Source organism: Topomyia yanbarensis, chromosome 3, assembly GCF_030247195.1.
Source record: "Topomyia yanbarensis strain Yona2022 chromosome 3, ASM3024719v1, whole genome shotgun sequence".
Lineage (NCBI taxonomy): Eukaryota > Metazoa > Arthropoda > Insecta > Diptera > Culicidae > Topomyia > Topomyia yanbarensis.
The window spans coordinates 390,729,750-390,752,041 of NC_080672.1; the positions used below are offsets into that span (position 1 = coordinate 390,729,750).

A 22,292-nucleotide genomic window follows, 5' to 3' on the forward strand; every position below is an offset into this window, starting at 1 on the left:
GGTTATCAAGAAGGGTATGCACCGAAGACTCGTGAAGCAATGCCATATTGTAGATACAGGGATAGGTTGGTGAGATTCTACTGTGAATGAGATAGGGGAAAATGTATTAAACTTGGACATCAATAGTTTTCAAAAGATATAGATAAGAAAAATATAGGGGTGGTCATGGCTCGCCAGGACGTCCCGGACTGGCACATAGGGTGATCTACCTCGGGCCCGAAGGGAATCTATTAGTTGGGACCTGGCAACACAGTACTCTGCGCACAGCCAAACAACATGCTCGATGCCGTGATAGCCGTTCTCACAAACACAATGATTACTTTCAGCAAGCCCTATACGACGGAGATGCGCGTCAAACGAGTAATGGTTGGACATGATCCTTGACATCGTACGAATAAAGTCCCGGTTCACATCCAACCCCTTAAACCAAGCATTCGTTGATACCTTCGGGATAATGGAATGTAGCCACCGTCCCAGATGCCCATTGCTCCATGAGTTTTGCCAACTATCGAGCGTCCTCTGACGAGAGATACTGAAAAATTCATTGAAGCAAATTGGTCTTTCGTAAGTGTCGCCTTCTAATGCCCACCTTGGCTAAAGAGTCCGCCTTCTCATTGCCCGCAATAGAACAATGTGACGGGACCCAAACCAGGGTAATCTGGTAAGATTTTTCAGATAAAGCACTCAGATATTCCCGTATTTTCCCCAGGAAATACGGTGAGTGCTTTCCAGGCTTCGCCGCACGGATGGCCTCAATGGAGCTGAGACTATCCGAAACGATGAAGTAATGGTCTGAGGGCAGGGTGTCAATGATCCCGAGAGTATACTGAATGGCAGCTAATTCTGCGATGTAAATTGAAGCAGGATCATTGAGTTTGAATGAGGCAGCAAGATTTTCGTTGAAGATACCGAAGCCTGTGGACCCGTCGAGAATTGATCCGTCAGTGTAGAACATTTTGGCGCAGTCGACTTGATGGTATTTGTTATAGAAAATATTTGGGACCACTTGTGGGTGAATATGATCCGGAATTCCACAAATCTCTTCCTTCATGGATGTATCGCAAAATACACTTCTTGGCACTTCACTTCAGATACCTAATGTGACATCCCCAGGTACCTTTAGAGTCGAACCATATCCCGAGATATTTGAATGTTGAAGCCTGAGCAATAGTTTGATCCATTAATTGAAGCTGTAGTTGCGCTGGTTCATGCTTTCTAGAAAATACGACTAGCTCAGTTTTCTCCGTGGAGAACTCGATACCCAGCTGGAGAGCCCAAGCAGACAAATTGTCCAAGGTATCTTGCAGTGGTCCTTGCAAGTCGACGGATTTAGGACCTGTAATAGAGACCACACCGTCATCTGCAAGCTGCCTTAGCGTGCAGGAAATGACAAGACATTCGTCAATGTCATTCACGTAAAAATTGTAGAGGAGAGGGCATAGACATGAGCCCTGGGGAAGACCCATGTAGCTAAATCGTGATGTCGATAAATCGCCATGCGAGAAATGCATTTGTTTTTCAGACAACAGGTTTAGCAAAAAGTTAATATCCAAGAATACTGATGCCATCTGCTCTTTGTTAGCATATGCCATTTGAATTTCTGTTGAGAGCAACGCAAGGCAATCGTTCGTCCCTTTGCCTTTGCGGAAGCCAAATTGTGTATCTGACAGTAAGCCATTTGTTTCGACCCAATTATCGAGGCGAAACAAGATCATTTTTTCGAATAACTTTCGGATACAGGACAGCATTGCAATCAGACGATACGAATTGTGGTCGGAGGCTGGTTCCTAGTTTTTGGATGGCGATGACCCTCACCTGTCTCCAGTCATGTGGGACAATGTTACCCTCAAGAAACCTATTAAATAAATTCAACAAGCGTCTTTTGGCAGAGTCTGGCAGATTCTTCAACAAGTTGAATTTGATTCTATCTGGCCCCGGGGCTTTATTGTTCCATGATAAGAGAGCAAGTGAGAACTCCACCATCGTAAACGGTGTTTCGTTCGCGGTATTGTAAGGCGACGCGGCGCGGTAGATTTTCTGTGCCGGGCGGAATCCGGACAAACCTTCTTGGCGAAATCGAATATCCAACGGTTTGAATATTCCACGCTCTCGTTAGTACTGTTTCGGTTTCGCATACGTCGGGCCGTGCCCCAAAGAGTGCTCATCGATGTTTCTCTTGTTAACCCGTCGACAAACCGGCGCCAGTAACTGCGTTTCTTAGCTTTCATTAAATTTTTCATTCGCTTTTCTAATATCGCATACACTCGATAACTAGCAACTAACCCGTCGTTCCGGAAGGTTTTATACGTGGCAGCTTTCTCCGCGTACACGTCTGAGCACTCTTTGTCCCACCACGGGTTGGGAGAACGTTTTTGGGTGTTCATGTCGGGTACTCGTTTCGTCTGAGTTTGAATCGCGGTATCGAGAATCGAGTTGGACAAAAACTTATATTCTTCCTCCGGGGGAAGTACCTGTGTTGAATCGATAGCTCTTCCAATCAATGTTTCCTGTGAGGTCATAGGGAACATTGATTGGTGCTGATGATCTTGAACCAGTGGTGATTGCAATTACGATTAGTAAGTGGTCACTACCGTGGGGATCAGATATTACCTTCCACTTGCAATCTAACCGTAGTGATGTCGAGCATAAAGATATGTCCAGTGCACTTGCTTGCGCAGGTGGTCTAGGAATCCGTGTCATTTCCCCTGTGTTCAGAATTGTCATATTGAAGTTGTCACAAAGGTCTTGAATTGTCGAAGATCGATTATCGTCGTATAGACAGCCCCACCCCGTACCGTGAGAGTTAAAGTCTCCAAGAAGCAGGCGGGGCGAGGGAAGGTGTTCAATCACGTTGGAGAATCTTCGATATCCCATCATGGCCCTAGGAGGAATGTAAATAGAAGCAATGCAAAGATCTTTGCCTTTGATTGTTGTTTGACAAGCGACAACTTCAATGCCTGGCGTCGAAGGGAGGTTGATTCGATTGAAGGAGTAGCACTTTTTGATCCCTAAAAGTACCCCTCCATATGAGTCTTCTCGATCCAAGCGGATAATGTTAAAATCGTGGAAGTTGAGGTTTATATTAGAAGTTAGCCATGTTTCACATAGGGAAAATGCATCACAATGATTGTAATTTAGCAAGTGTTTTAATGAATCAATTTTGGGGATAATACTTCTGCAGTTCCACTGTAAAACAGTGATCAGATCCTTGATACCGTCTAATAAGTTAGCCATCGAAGGATACGATCGCTGTAAGGAGGGGCCATTGTTCAGTCAACTGTTTTAAAAATGTTCTTACTGTTGGTAAAATAGCAACCAGCAAGGATCGGTAATGTTGAAAGCTGTGAATATCCAGTCCACAATGTCATAAAATTGAAGGAATCCCGTTTTAGGTTGAGTTTCTGACTGTAAAATTGGAGCACTTGGGATTTTTGGTGCCCCGGGGAGTGCTGGGAACTCCTGGTTGTATCTCAATTTCCCAAAACCAGGAGGTATTATCTTCGGATTTGTACCAGCACTTCCAGTTGATGAATTATTTTTATTTTGTACCCTTGTTTAGGACAACCTAGGACCATTACGAGGAAGTTCAGGTGAGTTTTGATTAGGTCTTTTCCTAGAGTTTCCAAGCGGAGCCAAAGAATGCCCCTCGCAAGGGTCGTTAGAAGCGTTATCGTCAGTTGGCAAGAGAGCGAATGGGTTTTCGGAGATAAGTGGAACAGCTCTTTTAAGCATTTCTGCGTAAGAGCGTCTGGAGCGATCTTTGGCGGATCGCTTCAGTTTATCCGCGCGAAGTTTGTACGTTGGGCATGTCAAAAGTGCATGTGGATTCTCCCCACAGTAAACACACTTCTCAGCGGGCCTACTGCAAGTATCATCCCCATGGCGTTCCCCACATTTACCGCACCGTTGCTTATTGCTACAGTAGGTGGCCGTGTGACCTAGCTGCTTGCAATTGGAACAATTCATGACCCGCGGTACAAACAGTTATAAGAAAGGTTCAATGACACTGTATGGAAAAATGCATTTAATATTTTACGACTTTTGACGTCAAAAATGAGCTCAGCACCTCAAAATTAGCTTAAATTGTGATTTTCAGCCAAATTAGGTAACATTTAAGGTTTTGTCCGACTTTTGTTTGAAGAGCCGCCACTGTGCACCGTCGATCTCCACATCACGAGAAGGGATGTAGACGCGATACTCCAGCGTAAAGAGGCTATTGCTAACGATATCATTGGACTGTTTCAAGTCAGTAACGACTACGCGCAGTTTATCTGACTGAACCTTTTTAATCTCGGTTACGGCCGAGTAACGTTTTGTCAGCTCCCGTGCAACAGTTATGCTGTTTAACGGTTTATTTTTGGGCCGAAAGTATACCACCCAAGGACCATCCTGGTAAACCTTGACTCGGGGGGGGGGGGGGGGGGGGGCTGTTAGACATTGGGGGAAAGTGGGGGAAGTGGATCGACCATGACATTATCTGTCTCCGAATCAGATATACGTTCCTCTTCCCCATAAGATTCGTATTCGGAGGGTGATCCTTCTGTTTGTTCCATTTTGTTGCGGGAGCAACACGCTCGACCGCACTGTTTAACTTAAATCAAAAAAAAAATAAAAAGCAATAAAAAGAAAAAAAATTGATAAGAAAAGTAAAAAACGAAACTCTTCACCAGTTGGTTCCTGACGAGCTGGTAGGTGAATTGATCCTTCGTTTGTTTTATCCGTCACCCGCGTGACCTTCACACAGTAGAGCTGATATAGCTCGTCTAAACAAAGCCGTCTTTCAGGCAAGAAAACTGTTTAGTAACTTCACTGCACTACCTTCACCGATATCGCAGGTAATAATTATCACTCGCGGGACTGTTTATTACTAATGCTTTACTGCAGCCTCTGCCACAGCAAGCACCTTCGTACTACCGAAAAAACTAAACCACACCAAAGAGAACAAAAAGCACTTGTTTCTCGGTACAAAGTTCGTTTACGAATGAAAAGCTTATGCTTGTATACAGTGCAAAATGGGAAGGTAGATTGACTTTCACAGTTGTTTGCTAGCTTTGGATATCCTTCCCGGACGGAGAGTGTCCGTTTAGTACAGCCTCAAATAGTGATTTGTAGCATATGACTTGGACATGGAGGTATTGATAACAGTAGACAGAAAGTGATTGCAATTGTTTTAATGCATATTAAAAAGCTACGTAGCGTTATATGGTTCCCTACTCCCTGTTGTCACCATCGTCACAAAATACAAAACTCCCCCTCCCCTATATAATGCTACGTCATTTACGGATGGACCCTAGAACTGTGGTTCTATATCTCGGCCCTCAAAATCAGAAAGCATGAGCAATCTTTCTCACCGTGTACGGGAAGCGGGGCCTATAGTTTAGATCTACGTGTCCAAACCCTTGTATGGATCTAAGTGCCAAGTCTGTGGATGGTTCGAATTGCAGGAGCTGGTCTACCTCCGAATACCTGGAGGTTATTGATTCTTCAAGCGCACGAAAGAAGCAAAAGCTGTAACATTCAGTCCACTTTTTTTCAGCGAGTTTACTCAACACTCATGAAATTTCTCACATTGGATATTCCATCAGTAAGTCTGGTGCCGCGTGTCGACTCTTAACCAATAACTAATCTTTTATTGTCGCTGTTGAGATTCACGATGTAACACAACGTCCCTAGTAGACAGGAGCAAAAAAACAAATCGTTGATTGATTGACTATGCAACAGATCCAAACAGTTCCGGGCAGTAGATAATAAATCAATTTTCATGCATTTCATTCTATCCTGCTTAGATCCTCGGCGATGTGGCACAAGACGAACGGTGCGGCGACGGTTGGTCTCCGCTCCGATTACAAAACCAACAATCCGCTCATCCTTACTGACGTCGGATCGATTAATATCTCCAATCAATCAAAGCAGTGTTCCAGTGCCTAATGGATATCGTGGGCGCTGCGGTACTCTGCATCAGTGCATCCGGGCGTGATGTGCTGAATCGTCCTCGGAACAGCGTTGTTATGTTTGCTCGGGAACAATCATACTATGACCAGTGATAACAGAAAAATAAAAATTCATACCGGTTAATTTAAAATTGATTCTATCGAGTTTCATCTTTTATGATTGTGCAGAACAATTTCAAAAAAAAAATCATAATTGGAACGGTTTCCACTGATTGCCTACCTAGCGGCTGATTGAGCTACCCGGGAAACACCCGTGAAAACGCAATTAAATCCTATCCACGCAACACCACACACACTCGTTGCCACTGATTTATATTAATAGTTGTCGAATGATTCAATTTTCATTGTTCGTCGATTTTTTTTGCGGCCGAGTGACGCGCGGGTTTCGTTTCAAATAAAATTTTCCACGGTGCCCCCATCCAATTATTTGCCACTGAATCAGAGTTAATTTGATATTGATTGAGCCTGTTTATCCGCGTGAAGTATTCGAGCGGCGATGCAACCTGCGGAAAATGGGTATGCTCAATTATATCGTATTCGATCCTGTCAGTGCTAGGTAATCTGCCATCGTTCCGGGTACTTTGATTTCTAATTTTTAAAAATCCAATTCATCGAGATGAATTCTATTAATCTATTTTAGTTAAAAGCTGTATGACCTTTCGTCTTACCTGTATTGATTTCAGTCATCCGTTATATGGCAGGATCGAAACAAAAAAAACTCACATCCATTTGCACAAATTGCTTTCCCAAGTAATGAGGCCATCGATATCAACCAGGCGGAAAATTTCGTACCAGCATGTCGATCTTGAAATAGCAACTGAATTATTCAGCTGAACCGAAAACTGGAGAGCACAATTATCGGTCGTCTGCATGAATACTATTTACCCTTATGCTGATGCTGATGTGTCTTTCGTCTACATAGTCTACCGTCGGCGGCAGCAGTCGTCGGTCCATGCAGCACTAGGCTCCACGAAATTCTTGCCAATGCTGCAGCAATAAACGAGTAGCTAGTAGTCGCCGGCAAAAAGAACCTTCCACCATCTTGGCTCCACCGGTGAAGAATGTCGGTATTCGGAATTTTCCGAAAACCCAACCTTGTCAGATTTGTCTTGCGAACGTATGCATGTGTATGTGTGTGTGAATCTATGTATGCATAAGCTTGTTGAGTGCCTGCAACATACAATTCACCAGAGTAAATATAGTCGTTGTTCACATATTTTCCGAACTGAAACCAGGACAAGCTCGTCGGTTTTCTTTCTGCCGGAAGGGAGAGCCGTTTTTCACTGCCTAGATTTTCCTTTCCACACGTCGTACGGTGCCAGCGGAATTGATGCTGATATTGTGATTACTGTTTTGGTGTTTTCAGTCTTTCACAGCTTTGTTGTTGTTGTTTTTCTTTTCCTCTTTCGGTTTCCAAGTCGTTTCCTGGAGCAAACACTCTGTGTCCAATTTTATCCCGAAAAGCCCTGCCAGATAAATTTTGCTTTTTGCTATAGGTCCTCCAAAATTTCACTTATTCAATTTTTGATATATAATTCAAGTACCTAGCATACGAAGCAAAACAAGCTAGTGGGTACTCCTTTCGGGTGTTATTTTTAAAGTCGAACATGTTATGTGGATTGCACCATTTATCAGACAATCACACATAATTAAATGTCACCAACTTAGCATGTCCAATTACGCGCCAGAAACATGGCTGATTCGGGAAACCATCACCAGATTTGACGACATTTTAGCAGTTGTGGACCGGTATCAACTGCCGTACTGTAGTACACTAATAACTACAACCGGCTGCGACCATCAGTTCGTTGCGAATGTCCTACTAATGAAAGGAACATTAAGTTAAACAGTTGCTAAAGGACGGATTCCACCTCGGCCGAGATGATGGTAATAGCGAACAAATGTCGAACATGTGCAGGCCTTCTTGGCAGCTGCCCGTCGTTTATTTTTGTTGCTTGCTGCAAATAATACAGTAAATTATTATTGGATAACATTGTTTGCGATTTTCCGTGTTATTTGAAATGAGTCACGTGAAAATTAATTTCGCTGAATCAGAACAGACTTGGTGCTGTGCACTTTTCCCGCCTTACACATTATCTTAGACGAATAATATTTTACAGAACGACATTGCTCGACAGCAGGAATAAATACGCGAGTATTCGTTCGAATGGATTAACATTATTAAACAGATGTAAGCAATGAAAATTTCGTTTTTATCGTGAGCTGTAAAACTGTTCGTGCCATCGCACAGACCTGTTTATACATACTCAGACTCACAAGCATGTCGAGCGTCATTAAACATAAAAATAGACTACAATTTCGCAGGTCGTTTACCACCCAGTTTGACAACAGACACATTCTGGTGAAAACCGTGCTGAAACCGGAAAGAAGCAGCAGCCAACAAACGCACGGACGTGCAAGTTGTCTCCCAAGGAAAATGTGTTGAAAATGCTGTCTTGCTTTAAGTAGGCAGTTAAAAGCTCGTCTTCTTTCTTTTTAAAACTGAGTTGATAGAATGAATTGCCTAATGATTCAAGGTGTATTGTGAAGTTCTAGTGTAACAGGAGCTTTTCACGATTTTGATTAGCACAAAAGTTTCAATTAGTCTGATTTTGAACACTTTTTTCAACAGTATCCAACAGACCGACTTGGCTCATCAGCAACAGACTAAATCCAAAAATGCCATAAAACTCTTGTGTAACGTGAAAGCGATACACCTAAAATGTTTTGCGAAACCTAAACCAGATTTTATTTTGTTTTTGCCTTTCTCATATAGAAAGGTTATGCAATCACTCTGAAAAACGTCAACCTAATCCCGGCCCGGAAAATTTTTTTGACTGGCATAATGTTTCTGGATTTTAACAGGGACGTAGTTGATGGTTTACGGAGAGGGGTTTCCCCCCCCCCCTCTAATGTTCACTCCCCTCCCTTTAAAATCTCCTTAAATCAGCCCTCAGACCACCACCCCATCCAGCCCTCATACCCCTCCCTCTCAACCCCATCATCTTTAAACCACCACTATATCACAAAGCATACCAAATTAAGCTGGGTAGTCGTTCGCTCATGGGACTTTCACCCTCCTCACACACCCACCCCTGCATGACAAAATGAGTTAGCAAGCAGATAACATTGATCTAATGCTGATTAGGCTAATGAAGTACGATATTTTTTGTTTCAAGTGTTTCACCGTCGACACGTAGCTCATCAAGTTCATGGCTGGCAAGCCATTGTGTATAAGTGCATAGAGTACTAAGAATGTAATGGACATATCCATAATTATGTTGAACATTGATAGCCTCCTAGTCATAGTTTAGCGAAATGAGAAAGGCACAATTGCACCGCTAGGTGGATTAAAACAGGTTTTTTTCTGTTTAACGTGCAATATGCAAAAGTAGTTAAATTCAGGAATCAGAATTTATTGACTCAAATGGCACATTCCCCATATGTAAATGCCTTGCAGTGTCTTCTCATTATTTCCCTGACCTGAAGGAAAGAGAAGGAAGAGGAAAGAAGTACAATTGAGAAGGTGGGAATAGTAACAGCACAAAAACAAACAACAGGTAAGTTAAAATCACAAACAGCTCAAATCACCTGCTAGAAAGCCTAAAGCTCTTTACCGCATTGGATGAGAAACTGTAGTATGGCTCTGTGTTTCAGTCGTCTATGCAAGGACGGCCGAAAACCCTAAATCAATTATAAAAATAGTCACACGGTGGTATCGAAATTTTCGCAAAATAAAAAATGTGAAACAAGGGGCTATTTATGACGTACAGTTAAGTGCTAAATTGATGGCGTAATTAGTACACAAGGTCACAAGGTAACTAGTACACAAGGTCACGTTTTCGAGTTTTGCACTTTTTAAGTAAGAATTCTGAAATAATGGTTCGAAATCAGTTTTCTCACGGTCATGATCACAATATTTCGCAACCGCTAACTTTTGAGGTGCAATGTTTTCGGAGAAATTTTACAATAAAATACAGAGCATCTCTTGAAAAAAATAATTTTGATGATTAAATTGATATTAATATTACTATTGATTAAAATTAATAATTATTAATTAATTAATTATGAAGAATAAACTCAAGACATTATTTAGAGGCTTGGTATCTTCGATAAAGTTGTGTAGAATGATATTAGAAACAACTTTTTTGAAGTCATTAAAATCTTCATATCGTCATAAAAACCGATTCTGACGTACTAAAAACCAACAGAAAACGCAATTTTTCATCATTTTTCTTCTTTCCAAAAAACAATATGTGGTCTCAGTACACTGAATATCTGTTTTATCGAGCAGTCTCATTTTACGAGTCTCTAATCGGTTTTATCGATCATTGAAATATTTTGTTTGTTTTGGTAAACAGTGATAGGAAAAATGACAAAAGACATATGCAACATGGTTAAAAAATATGACTCTACAAATGTCAAAAGTACATACAATAAAACTAATAAAAGTACGTCTGCTATAAAATATTGAAAGACTGAAGTGTGTAAAGTAGCCCCACATATCCAAAGTTGCCCAGCACGACGGTATTAGATGATTTGAGGCTCCGTTGTCGGATTCATAAAGATCACATGAAAATGACTCAGTGCGCTAAATAGTTGCCATGTTATAATTGAGTTTGCAGAGACCGGTTGAAGCCCTGGTCAGTATGCCGTAGTGGAGTTTCGATTGTTCTAGGAACGTCTTCGTTTGGCGACACGTTTGTAGGTTGCGATGTTCGGATGAAACCCAGGACCGGATTTTTGCTCTTATATTTTGGCTGTAGAATAGAACATTCGAGTCTGTTTGCTTCAGCAATCGGCACAAAAAGAACGTGCTAATATAGCACGCAAATAATATTTTTCGGATTGACCATGTCTGCTTTCTGTCCAAAGTTACGTGGGGCTGACTAGTGCCGGCTACCGACCACTTTCCCTTACACTTCTGATAAAACTCTTTGCGTCTCTTTTTCTTTATTCGGCTTGTTAGGTTACTTTTTAATACTATATCTTAAATTAGATTCATACCAATACTCACCAATACCATCAGTTGCATATTCTCGCATATACACTCAAAATCTCTCATTCCAAACTTACAAACGCTCGCGGCCTCGCGATAGCGCAAACCTGGTCACAAACGTGAACATGCAATTGCAATCACGCACACATGCTTATGCCCGCGATCTCGGCAACATTAAAACACCCCGATAATTAAGTTAGTAAATGACTGGGTATTGCGTATCTGAATGAATAAAATATACCCCACACGCGGTCCTTAGCTTACGCCCATGCAACTCCTATCCCTACCTCCGAATGGTACTGACCAGGGTACAAGCAACTATAGTGGAGAACCCCCGGTGTACACTATGATCGTACGCAAACATGGAAAAGGGGAGGGGGGAGGTTTGTTTTGGCAAACCTGGAGCGCAGCGTCTTTTCTCCATGCTAGGGGCGGCTGATGATCATCCGAGTGCTAGCGAGAGACTCTAAGCTAAACTATGCACCCACGGAGGTTTGTGTCAGGCCTTGTAAGTTAGCCATAAAAAAACTAAACAACGAACAATCAACGAGAGTATACAGATCAGCACAATCGGCGAAGACCAAGGCAAAGAATAAGGACTACCGATTGAATACTCGGGACGTGGAACTGTAGGTCTCTCCGATTTATTGAGGGCATCTGCATGCTTTTCGATGCATTGAAGAATCGCGAGTTCGGCATAGTAGCGTTGCAGGAGGTATGCTGGAAAAGATCAATGATGCGAACCGTTAGAGGTAATCAAACTATCTACCAGAGTTGCGGCAATACACACGAGCTGGGAACAGCTTTCATCGTGATGGGCGAAAAGCAGAAACGCCTGATCGGGTAGTGGCCGATTAATAAAAGAATGTGCATGTTGAGGATCAAGGGTCAGTTCTTCAACTTTAGCATAATTAACATGCACCGCCCACAGTCTGCAAGCATGATGATGATAAGGACGCATTCTACGCGAGATCTAAACGCTCAGGTTGGCCAGAAGGAAGAATTTAGACCGACTATTGGGAAGACTTATTGAATTCGCTGCCTCCAAGAATATGGTCATACTTAGTACCTATTTTCTGAACAACCTCCAACATAAGTACACCTGGAAGTCACCACAACAGACTGAATCACAAATCGACCACGTTTTGATCGATGGACGGCACTTCTCTGACATTATCGACTTCAGAACCTATCGTGGCGCTAACATTGATTCGGACCACTACCTGGTAATGGTAAAAACGCGCCCAAAACTCTCCGTAATTAACAATGTGCGATACCGACGTCCGCCTCTTGAGCGACTGAATCAACCGGAAGTCGCCACAACATAGACGCAGAATCTGGAGGCACCATTTCCGAGCAAGGGTGCGCTCGATGGGGCCCCTCTTGAGGACTGCTGGAACATTATCAAAGCAACCATAAACAACACAACTGAAAGTGTCGTCGGGTATGTGGAACGAATTCAACGGAACAACTGGTTTGACGAGGAACGTAGAGGGGGGTTTTAGAAGAGAAGGACGCAGCGCGGACATTGATGCTGCAGCATGGAACGCGGCTGAATGTACAACGATACCGACTGAAGCGGAAGCAACAGACCTGCCTATTCCAGAAGAAAAAACGCCGTCTGGACGAAGCAGAGTGTGAGGGATTCCGCAAAGGCTTCGCGTCGCGAGCCGAAATGTGTAGGAATAAGGATGGTAGCATTCTGACGGATGGACGAGAGGCTACTGAAAGGTGGAAGCAACACTACTTTGGACACTTTAATGGCAATGAAGAAACGTATGCAGAGGGCAAGGCAGCGGAGCAGAATACTACGTCAGTACGGCGGATGATGGAAACCAGCCTATTCCCACGCTGGGGGAAGTTAAAGAGGCTGTTCAACAGCTCAAAAATAATAAAGCATCTGGTAGGGATGGCATTGGAGCTGGGCTTATCAAAATGAGCCAGGAAAGGCTGGTCATTTGTTTGCACACAGTGATAGTCAGAATCTGGGAATCCGAACAGCTACCGGAGGAGTGGAATCAAGGGGTTATTTAGGACTCTCTTTGGCTGCCTGCAGGAGAACGGTGTGTGGAGGCGAAGGATGAACTACGAGCTCGCCAGGTTCTATGGCGAACCAAATATCCAGAAGGTGGCCAAAGCCGGAAGGATGCGATAGGCAGGGCACGTTGCGAGAATGCTAGACCCTGCTAAAAATGTGTTCTGCTCAAATTCGGCAGGTACAAGACGACGGGGAGCACAGCGGACTAGGTGGGCTTACCAGGTGCAGCAAGATCTGGAAGATATCGGTCGCAACCGTGGCTGGAGAGAGGCATCCGCGAACCGAGTGTTATGGAAAAGGATCGTTGATCAGATTATATTAAATTAATTGATATAATAATTAAGTGGACGTTTTAACTCCTATAAATTTACAAACGCGGTCTCAAGTATTAACCCCCCGCTTGCACCATCATGAATAGGTCACGGTCGAAAGTCCTTACCCTTGGCCCTAGTGGCATGGATCCATACCTTCAGCTGGATCAATCGAAAAAATGACGCTCATATTCACTAGACAATACGTTCCATTGCAACATGACCAACATGAGTGATATGGGGAAAATGACTCGCTTCTAGCATCTGTACCATACACTAATTAAGCATCAGATTCACGGTCCGCGCGCGTTCATTCAATATTACACGCGAATATGCGAATAGCCATACGGCTATAAAATCGAATTTATGCACGCGAAGTTACATATACGCCAGCGTAAGCAACTAACACGATAACATACACACGCTCGAGTCCTTCACGATCATCCACGCACATTTGCGCCCGCGATCTCGTAAACACGAAAACAGCCCGGTAACCGCGAGAACGTTTTAGCACATCAATTTACAAACGGCCACGCGATCGAACAAGTTACCGTACAAACAGCTCCAGTAGGACAACTCGAAAAAAAAGCTAAACACAGTAGGTATGCCAGTCCAACTGTGGTTGTCCTAAAGTCGGATAGGACGTCTGTGCGGGTCTGTGTCGAGCGCCCCGTTGTAAGTAAGACCGACGTCTTTAAGGCTCTGATTGCTATTGATTCACCGAAAGGGCCCCGATCATCTCTCGCTCTAATTCGTGAAAAGCTGCGCCCACGTGCTGCCTCTTCCAGTCTACATCATTTTCAATCGCTCTCGCTGAAGGCCTTTTTCCTATCGCCGTGGAGAAGGCAGGAATCCTTCCCATCCATAATACTGGAAATATTCACAGCGTCAAAAATTACAGAGGTATTTCATTATTAAACTATCTCTCCAAAGTTCTCGAAAAGCTGGTCTACAACGTCACGTACGTAGCTGCATGCCACATTATCTCGAACAATCAACACTGGTTTGTCATGAAATGATCCACAACTTATAACTTGATAGCTTACAGTTCTATGTTGTTTCCCGCCGTCCGAAAGCGGCATCAGGTGGACGCAATTTACATCGATCTTTCGAAAGTTTTCGACAAAGTACCACACAACATCGCAATCCTGATATTAAAACATTTAGGATCTCTCACCTAGCTGACTAATTGGAGTCTTATCTTTTCGATCGCTAGGCATTCGTGAGTACACAAAATACGCGCTCAAGCACATCCAGAACGCCTACAAGTGTCCCGCAAGGCAGTCATCTGGGCCCGCTTATTTTTATTTGATTTATTAACGATATCTGTAGTCGTATCGTCTGGGGAATTGTTATGCCTGAACGATATCAAAATGTTCCGATCGGCACTTGACATCGTAGTGCTTCAAGAAGATATCTGCATAATTCAAGACTGGACGCTTAACGGAATGGAAGTCAACTTGAATAAATGCAAAGTAATTCATTTTGGACACTTCCTTACTCCATGACGTTATGAATACAGTCTACAAGCAAGAACTATTGAAAGCATTGACTCGATCCGTGACTTGGGATTGTTCTTCGATAGGAATGCTGGGCTTCTTAAAGCGGAACACCACGGACGATTTCTACGCACTAAAATCACTTTACTCTGCGCTGATCAGAAATGTTCCGGGGTAGGGGAACATGAGAAGACTTGACCAGGTTTTCAGTTAAACTTACGAAATACTCTAAAAAAGTTTTCAATCCCTCAACATTCGTTGAAATATACTGTGCAAAAGATTTTTGCGTATTCATGGTTTTTTGTAGAATTGTTAATTTACTTTTTCAAAAGATGCATATAGAAGTTTTTATGTAATCGTTTTTTTTTTCTGGTCAAGGCGATTTGACTAAGAGAATTTCGAAATATTAGAACAAAAAATAATGGCATGAAACATGCTGCAATCTTTTTTTCCATATTTTCGTGGTCCTTAGTACCAGTGAAAAAAAAATAAAAAATTTGTATTTCATGAATTTTGATTTTGCTTTTTGGAATTAACTACTGATTACATTGCATGTTCACACGACACGCAATCAGCCATATAACTGCTAACTTTGTTGACTTGTACTATAAAGATGTAGACTGGTGTTAAATATCAGAAATTTTGTAGCATTCTTCAGCTTATTGCCGCTTGGTCAAGTCTTCCCATAGAATCTTGGTCGAATCTCCCCAACATTAGTTCTTACGTTCAATGTGGTGCTAATTTTATAAATAACTATTCCAATATTCTGATTAATGGAGAATCGTTTCAATACTTCATAAAGAATTACATGATATATGAGTTCCATAAAAAAAATTTATTGCCATGGAAGATATGTCCATACGAATTTTGATAAAAATTATTTCATTTAACGGAAATTCATGAATTGCGAAACATTTTCTATGAGGAAATGATTTTTCACTCCAAACTTATAAAATTACCTGATGGTATCAAAACAAGTATAAAAAATATTTTTAGAAAAATTTTACGAACCAAATAGAACACGTTATTGATAATTGTTGAATCTCGCGCTTGATAGAGTCTTCCCATGTTCCCCTATATGTAATAGAAACGCAGAAAAGAGTAATCCGCCAACTTCTCCCAACCGCCAACTAGCCCCGACCTTCCCTATACATCATCTACGAAAAAATCAAAAAATAATAAAAATATGTGGACTGTGTAACACTTCAAAACGATTGGTCCAGCAGATTTTGAGTTATGATGATATATACCGCAAACCATTCTTCTCGAGGCTCCTTCGAAGATCAACTGGCATACGTTAAGTTTTCCATGTCTTACAATGACAATTTTAGAAAATATTGTTCAATTGTTGCATTATTGTATGGAAACTAAATGATTATGCTAGCAATCTCTGTATCGCCAAACCAATTTTTAAAATAATGTATCTTTTTACCGAAATACCGGTATCGCAATCAAACACAACACCATACGATCGCTGGTGCCCATCACAATAATACAAAACCTGATTACATACGTGAACACTAAATCACGGTTGCACACGTAGTCAAAGAAACACACTCGCACATGTACATTTAACAATCCAGTCATGTGTCCACGTGTCATTTAAACGCAGACACGCTCAAACAGTAATTTTTTTTTATTAGTTTTATTTATTGGGTGCGTAAAGATACTCGCAACTGGAACCAAATTTCAAATGTAGAGCTTGTCATTTCGTTTATCGCTTTGACGCTGCCCCGCCATTGCTCACATAAGCCACCATAGTCTAGTCCCATCTCTCGGTTGATAGGGTAGGGCTCTGAAAGGTTCTTAATTATTTCTTCAATGCGTCAATTGTCGTCTCCGTATATTAGTATTTTACTATTTAGTGTCATTACTTCGTCTTTGAAACTGAAATATGACCTATCGTTAACTATCAATAAACCTTTTAAGAGTCTTCCGATATCCAGAATTTCTGACTACCCTGATACTCGTTATGATTAGACATTTTTCGGTGCAACGGAATATATTTCGTTGTGTTTCAATCAGGATTAAGTAACAAATCATCCTTCACTGTACCACTCTTGGTAACCCAATGTACCACCTGATACCTGGTCAGTATTGGCGTTGGCAAGGCACGAACGTAGATCGCAGCAGGAATGTTAGTCCGACACTTACTTTTACTAGAGGCCGTATGGCGTATATACTACTGCGCACTCCACAACTGTCACGGGAGGAGGGAAATTCGTAGAGATTCAGAGATTCAAGATATTGTGCTGGAATTCGCGAGCTATTTAAGATTTTTGGAGTCTCTGGGCGTTCGGTCACTAGGAAACTCATTAGGCGTTTAAAATACATTTTAGGAATATCATAATGGTGAATAATGAGGAATTGTCTGGTACTATACTTAAGTAAAATATTGTTATTAGAGTGAAAAACTAGTAAACTAGTTTTTCCTTTTATTGTTGAATAGAAAAGAATGTAAGAGCGGTAAACAAATTGGGCTACAACTCTCGATTATTTTCGCGACAAGGATACGAAAAAAATTGAGTGGTACAAAATAAGTCTTAACTTTACTAAAAACCTTACTTTGAATAACGGACATACTAGTAATTTCACGCGCACGTGCTTTATCATTATCTCAACCACTACAAAGAGAATATTTAAATAATAAATAATAAGAATCATTAGAATTAATTTACTAATTAGGTACAAAAATTTTTAAATCTAAAAGAAGCGGGAAATGAGCTATGCAGAGTCCTGTTTTTGCCGCTTCTTATGGCATGGAAGCAGGAAGAACTGATTTACTAAATTAAAACAACTATGTTCAAAATCAAGTTGTGGTTTTGTCGCCTTTTAACACAAAAATCAACCTATAATATTATTATGACGGCGCCGGTGGATGAGTGGTAAGCGTGACCGCCACTCATTCCATTTGGCCTGGGTTCAATTCCAGCCGAGCTCGTTGAGATTTTTCTGAGGTGAAAAAATCTGTGGTCACGTCTTCTTTCGGAAGGGAAGTTAAGCCGTTGGTCCCCGGTCCATGAAATTGGTGGATCGATATCTAGTCTACGTTCGGGCCTGGCCAGCGCCGGTATTGACCAATACTTTAGGATTACCAGGACTTGCACATTGAAAGATGTTTCGTTACTCCCAAGCATAATTATCTACTTATTCTCTGTGCAACTTCAGCTAGTCCAGATCAATAACGGAGTAGCAGCCAGGGGTGGTCGCACAAGCTCAAGCTCAAAAATCAACCTATAATATTATTATAGAATAGAATGGGGTCAGGTACGTCAATTTTGTGGCAACGTATTGGTAATAATGATTCTATGCCTGACTAAACATTTTTCAGGCTAAATCCAATTATGCGAAGGTAATTTTTTCGATGTTTTTAGAATTTGGGGGCTATATTCGAGGTTAAATAAAACAATATACACACCTCGAAAATCAGCGGTTCAACTTTCATGTGAAGGGTAAGAATAATGCAGATTGTTTACAAATTAATAACACATATAATAAATGCAATCTATTTACGTAATTCAGATAAGAAAATGAGCAAGTGGCAAATGATGTGAAAAATCATGAAACCGCGGAAGGAAATATTAAAAAAAAAACAAGTTTTTTCAGCAGCTGGCCTTGTACTTGCAAATGACCTCTTCAGTTTCCTCGTCGTCGCCAGAGTGTGAAATTGAAGTTGTGCTTTCCGGCTGACGTGGTTGCTCAGCTGTGGGACGATCACATTTGCGCTTCGGAGCATTGTTTTGGAGTCCCTTTTCTTCTCTTTTATGTTTTTTGATCATTACTTCAACAACACCTTAGATTAATATATTATTAACTCACGCGAAATATCTTACGCGCTTATATTGATGATGACCACTTTCCTTTCACACAAGCACGTAATGTTTTGAACGGAACCTTGAATTGTTTAGAGGCTAATCCAATACTGGCGTCATCTTGTACAGACGCAATTGCGTTCTTTATGTTCTCTTCATTTCGTTTTGGAGTTTTTCGCACGAAATTACATTACAATCTTCTTGACAAAATAATTCAAATTTTCATTATAGTAGTGCCCCCAAACGGCTGACCTATCGTGCCCCCAAGCGTTATGTTTCATGTTAATGTCCGTATTTTTTCCAAAAGCAAAAATATCGAGAAACTAACACAATACTCGTGTTCAGAATTAATTTTTACGCACGAAAAAACTCACTTGATATTTTTTACATTGATTGAATGCACTGTATTGAGGACGAAAGACAATGCGTTTTCGTAGAACAACACGCGAAAACATAAACGACGCCGTAACTAATACAGCTGATCCACGGTAACAGACGAAATGTCATCAACGATGTTCTCTACCGTATATCTTATTCACACAACATGAGCGACCTTTGTAATAACATAGCGAAGATAATGCCCTATACATATTGTACCCCCATACCTATTTGACACCATTCTACTCTATTCATGATGAAATATGGTTTACATAGCAGTTAATAATATAGTACATGTACTACTTAAAAATGTATGAAATTACTGAATACAATGAGAAAAAAAATGTGGTGAACATATTCAATTAACTAAAAGCAAACCAAATAACATGACAGTAACACATTTGTTCTTTGTACTAATATTGGTAACTGTTTTCGATCCTTCTAACGAATGACCAACTCTCAACCCTCATACATGATCGAAGTCATCATTCCACTCAGACAAGACCATGCGTTTCCCCCATGCACATTTAATGCCCTCTGGATTAGTTCCCTAAGTTGTCAAATAAACTTCAAACAAGCATAGAAATTATTTTGCTCAGTCCAATGGAATGTCAGTTCGATTGGCATCACCCGGCGGATACGTTTTGCGCCTCACAAATCAAATCAACGAACAGTTAAAATTACATGCAAAAAAATATGTGCAATTTTGAAAATAATAAAATGAAGACTTTGCAATAAAATAAGAATCGCAAAAAGAGTTGCATAACCAAGGCTCATTTTCAAAGATAGCACCGCCTAAATTAGGAGTTGCCCCTAAAATAAAAAAAAGAAAATTTACTACTAAATTATAATAGGTAGTAAATCACGTAATAATTTGTAAGTTGCTATTCTGTTAATACCAGTACCTACATCGACTTGATATCAACAACATTGTTCGAGAAACTTCGCAAAAACGGATCACGTTTCATGGTAACAAGTTGATGACGATTGCTCTGTAAATTTATTGCAGATTTGCACGACTGCTCGCAAATCCTTCTAACTTAGCCAGACAAATGATAATGCCGAATCAAAGCTTCTTCAAGCTGATATGCTATCTGCGTCTTCGCACCACCATAATACCGGTTCGGTTAGCAGCTCGCCAGCAGTCCACGAATGCTATCGACCGTGTTCAAATGGTTAAACGCAACCGACCGACCGACATGACCTCAGTAGGTGATAACTCAGTTTAAGATTATTTGGCACCGCGTCGATCAGTGGAACCACTTAATTTCATTATTTATGATGCTATGGAACTTTTACCGCACGGTGCAAACTGGTGATTGGTTTGACAGGGGCTATGTGGTTCAGTTGACGGTAACTTTGAACCGTAATTTTTTGTTTGTGGTGGCTCTGAAGATGATTGTTTTTTTTTGTATTTGAATGAATGTCGAGAAATCTCGTTAGTCAAAATGATGATGAATTATTGTGCTTTAACAAGTTGGCACACATTAATTCTATTCATTGATTTTCCTCAAATCATTTGAACCAGAAATAACAGACTCCGCTCTTATTAATGTGTTCAAGATGATGATACGATGACTAACAGATTAACTACCCTACTTTCAGTTATTTCTGCTTAGAACACTACTTTTTTCACACCGAAGATCATCCTACTAACTGTCTAAGATAAACTTTACTGTATATTGTTGAAATATGCCGAAAATTAATCACCAGTTCCTCATTTGTTTACATGTCATTCGATGGAACAGTGTTTTTTTTTATTCTCAGCCAAAACCATCCATCCTGTGGTAGTGCGAAGGTGGGATGATTGAGGTAAACACGATATGCGTGACCGCTGTAATTAGAAACAGACAAACGAACAAGCATCGAATGAACGTGCAATTTCGACGCGAACCACCAATGTTGGTCGGTTTTATTTTTTTGCGTGGAATTTTCGATGCAAGCACAGTTCAGAAAGGCCGATAGCGTCCGAGCCGGTTTATTTACCTATGTGTAACAAAGTTTATTTTTACTTTGTTTTGTTCAGTTTGTGGATATTTGCCCTGCCTGCTATTGTGTGTGTTTGTGTGTACGCGAACGATGGCAGGTGAAGCAAAACGATTTTAATGCACTTTCAGTCGATACACATTTATTACGAGTCACTTGTCAACGTGGTGCCTTGCCCGAACAGTGGCATGGCTAATTTTAGCAGCCACTCGCGTAAACTATGGTCGCTTTGTAGCTGCCAAACCACCGAACCACCCCGGTAGCCGTGATCGTCTAGTGGTTAGGACCCTACGTTGTGGCCGTAGTAACCCAGGTTCGAATCCTGGTCACGGCAATGTCTCTTCGCAGCAGACATTGTCACGGATGGGGTGTTCTTTTTTTCTATTGTTACATTTTATCCATAAAGCATTTGAACGCTTAATGAAGTTGAAAAAAGTACTTTTGCGATTCACCAGCGTGAAAGTCAATTATTTTGGTTGAGATTTTAATCATGCATTACCAAAATTCGGAAAGGTTGCCACTTTGCTGCGCACGCACCACGCCAAATTTCACCGCACGGTGAAAAACCATCGAAAATAATGATTTACCTCGGCAAAGGACAATCGAAACCGACTTATGGAGTCAGTCCAATGGCGTTTTCGACATTCGATGGTATATTTATAGACAGAACGCGATTCGAGCGGGTGGGCCGACTGTTTCTGGTTCCTTCCTCCTCTACCCGTAACGACCGACAACAGCAGTCGGTGCGCGGTCCCATGTAAATTCAATTTTTAGAGGGAAATTGAAACATGGCAATACCCGTTGGAAGAGGAAGTCGATCAATTTTCCATCAACCCATATGCGCAACCAGTCACAGATAGGGTGGAAGGGGGTGTGTGTTGGAATTTCAATTCGACATTTATTCAGTTGTACGGTACCGTATCGAGATCGGAAGAGCCGTGAATGTTTAGATTGCCCTATCAGGTACACAATGGCGGCGAGGCATTTATGGACTCGGAGCTATCAAAAAGTAATTGAATGTATTTGAATGATTGCTTGAAGCCAGCGGAAGCTGAAGCTTTTGAATGGAAATAAAGCCCCATAGGGATTATGGCTATTACATACATATCCGACACTGGATTGTGTCACATTTGTTTTTGTTTTATGAAAAAGCCATGTAACTAAAAAAAATCGAGTAGATATAGCACGAGCCTTTTCGATTTGGATGAACATTTGCATATGGCTTCAGATGATGTATTTTTGTCCTTTTGGCTCAATACTAATATTTGGATACCACAGTGTTTTTTGCTTAGAACGGGCGAAAACGGTAAAGTACACA

The 22,292-nt window shown here is 41.3% G+C and overlaps 1 protein-coding gene and 1 non-coding gene across 2 annotated transcripts in view; both read left to right on the forward strand.

Annotated features, from left to right (window-relative positions):
• Positions 1–22,292, forward strand: part of LOC131692824 (calcium uniporter protein, mitochondrial) — a 447,576-nt gene that overhangs the window by 21,272 nt on the left and 404,012 nt on the right. The gene's annotated exons all lie outside the window — the stretch shown is intronic.
• Positions 21,237–21,308, forward strand: Trnah-gug (transfer RNA histidin (anticodon GUG)). The gene has a single exon. It is a non-coding gene; the product is annotated as a tRNA-His (tRNA).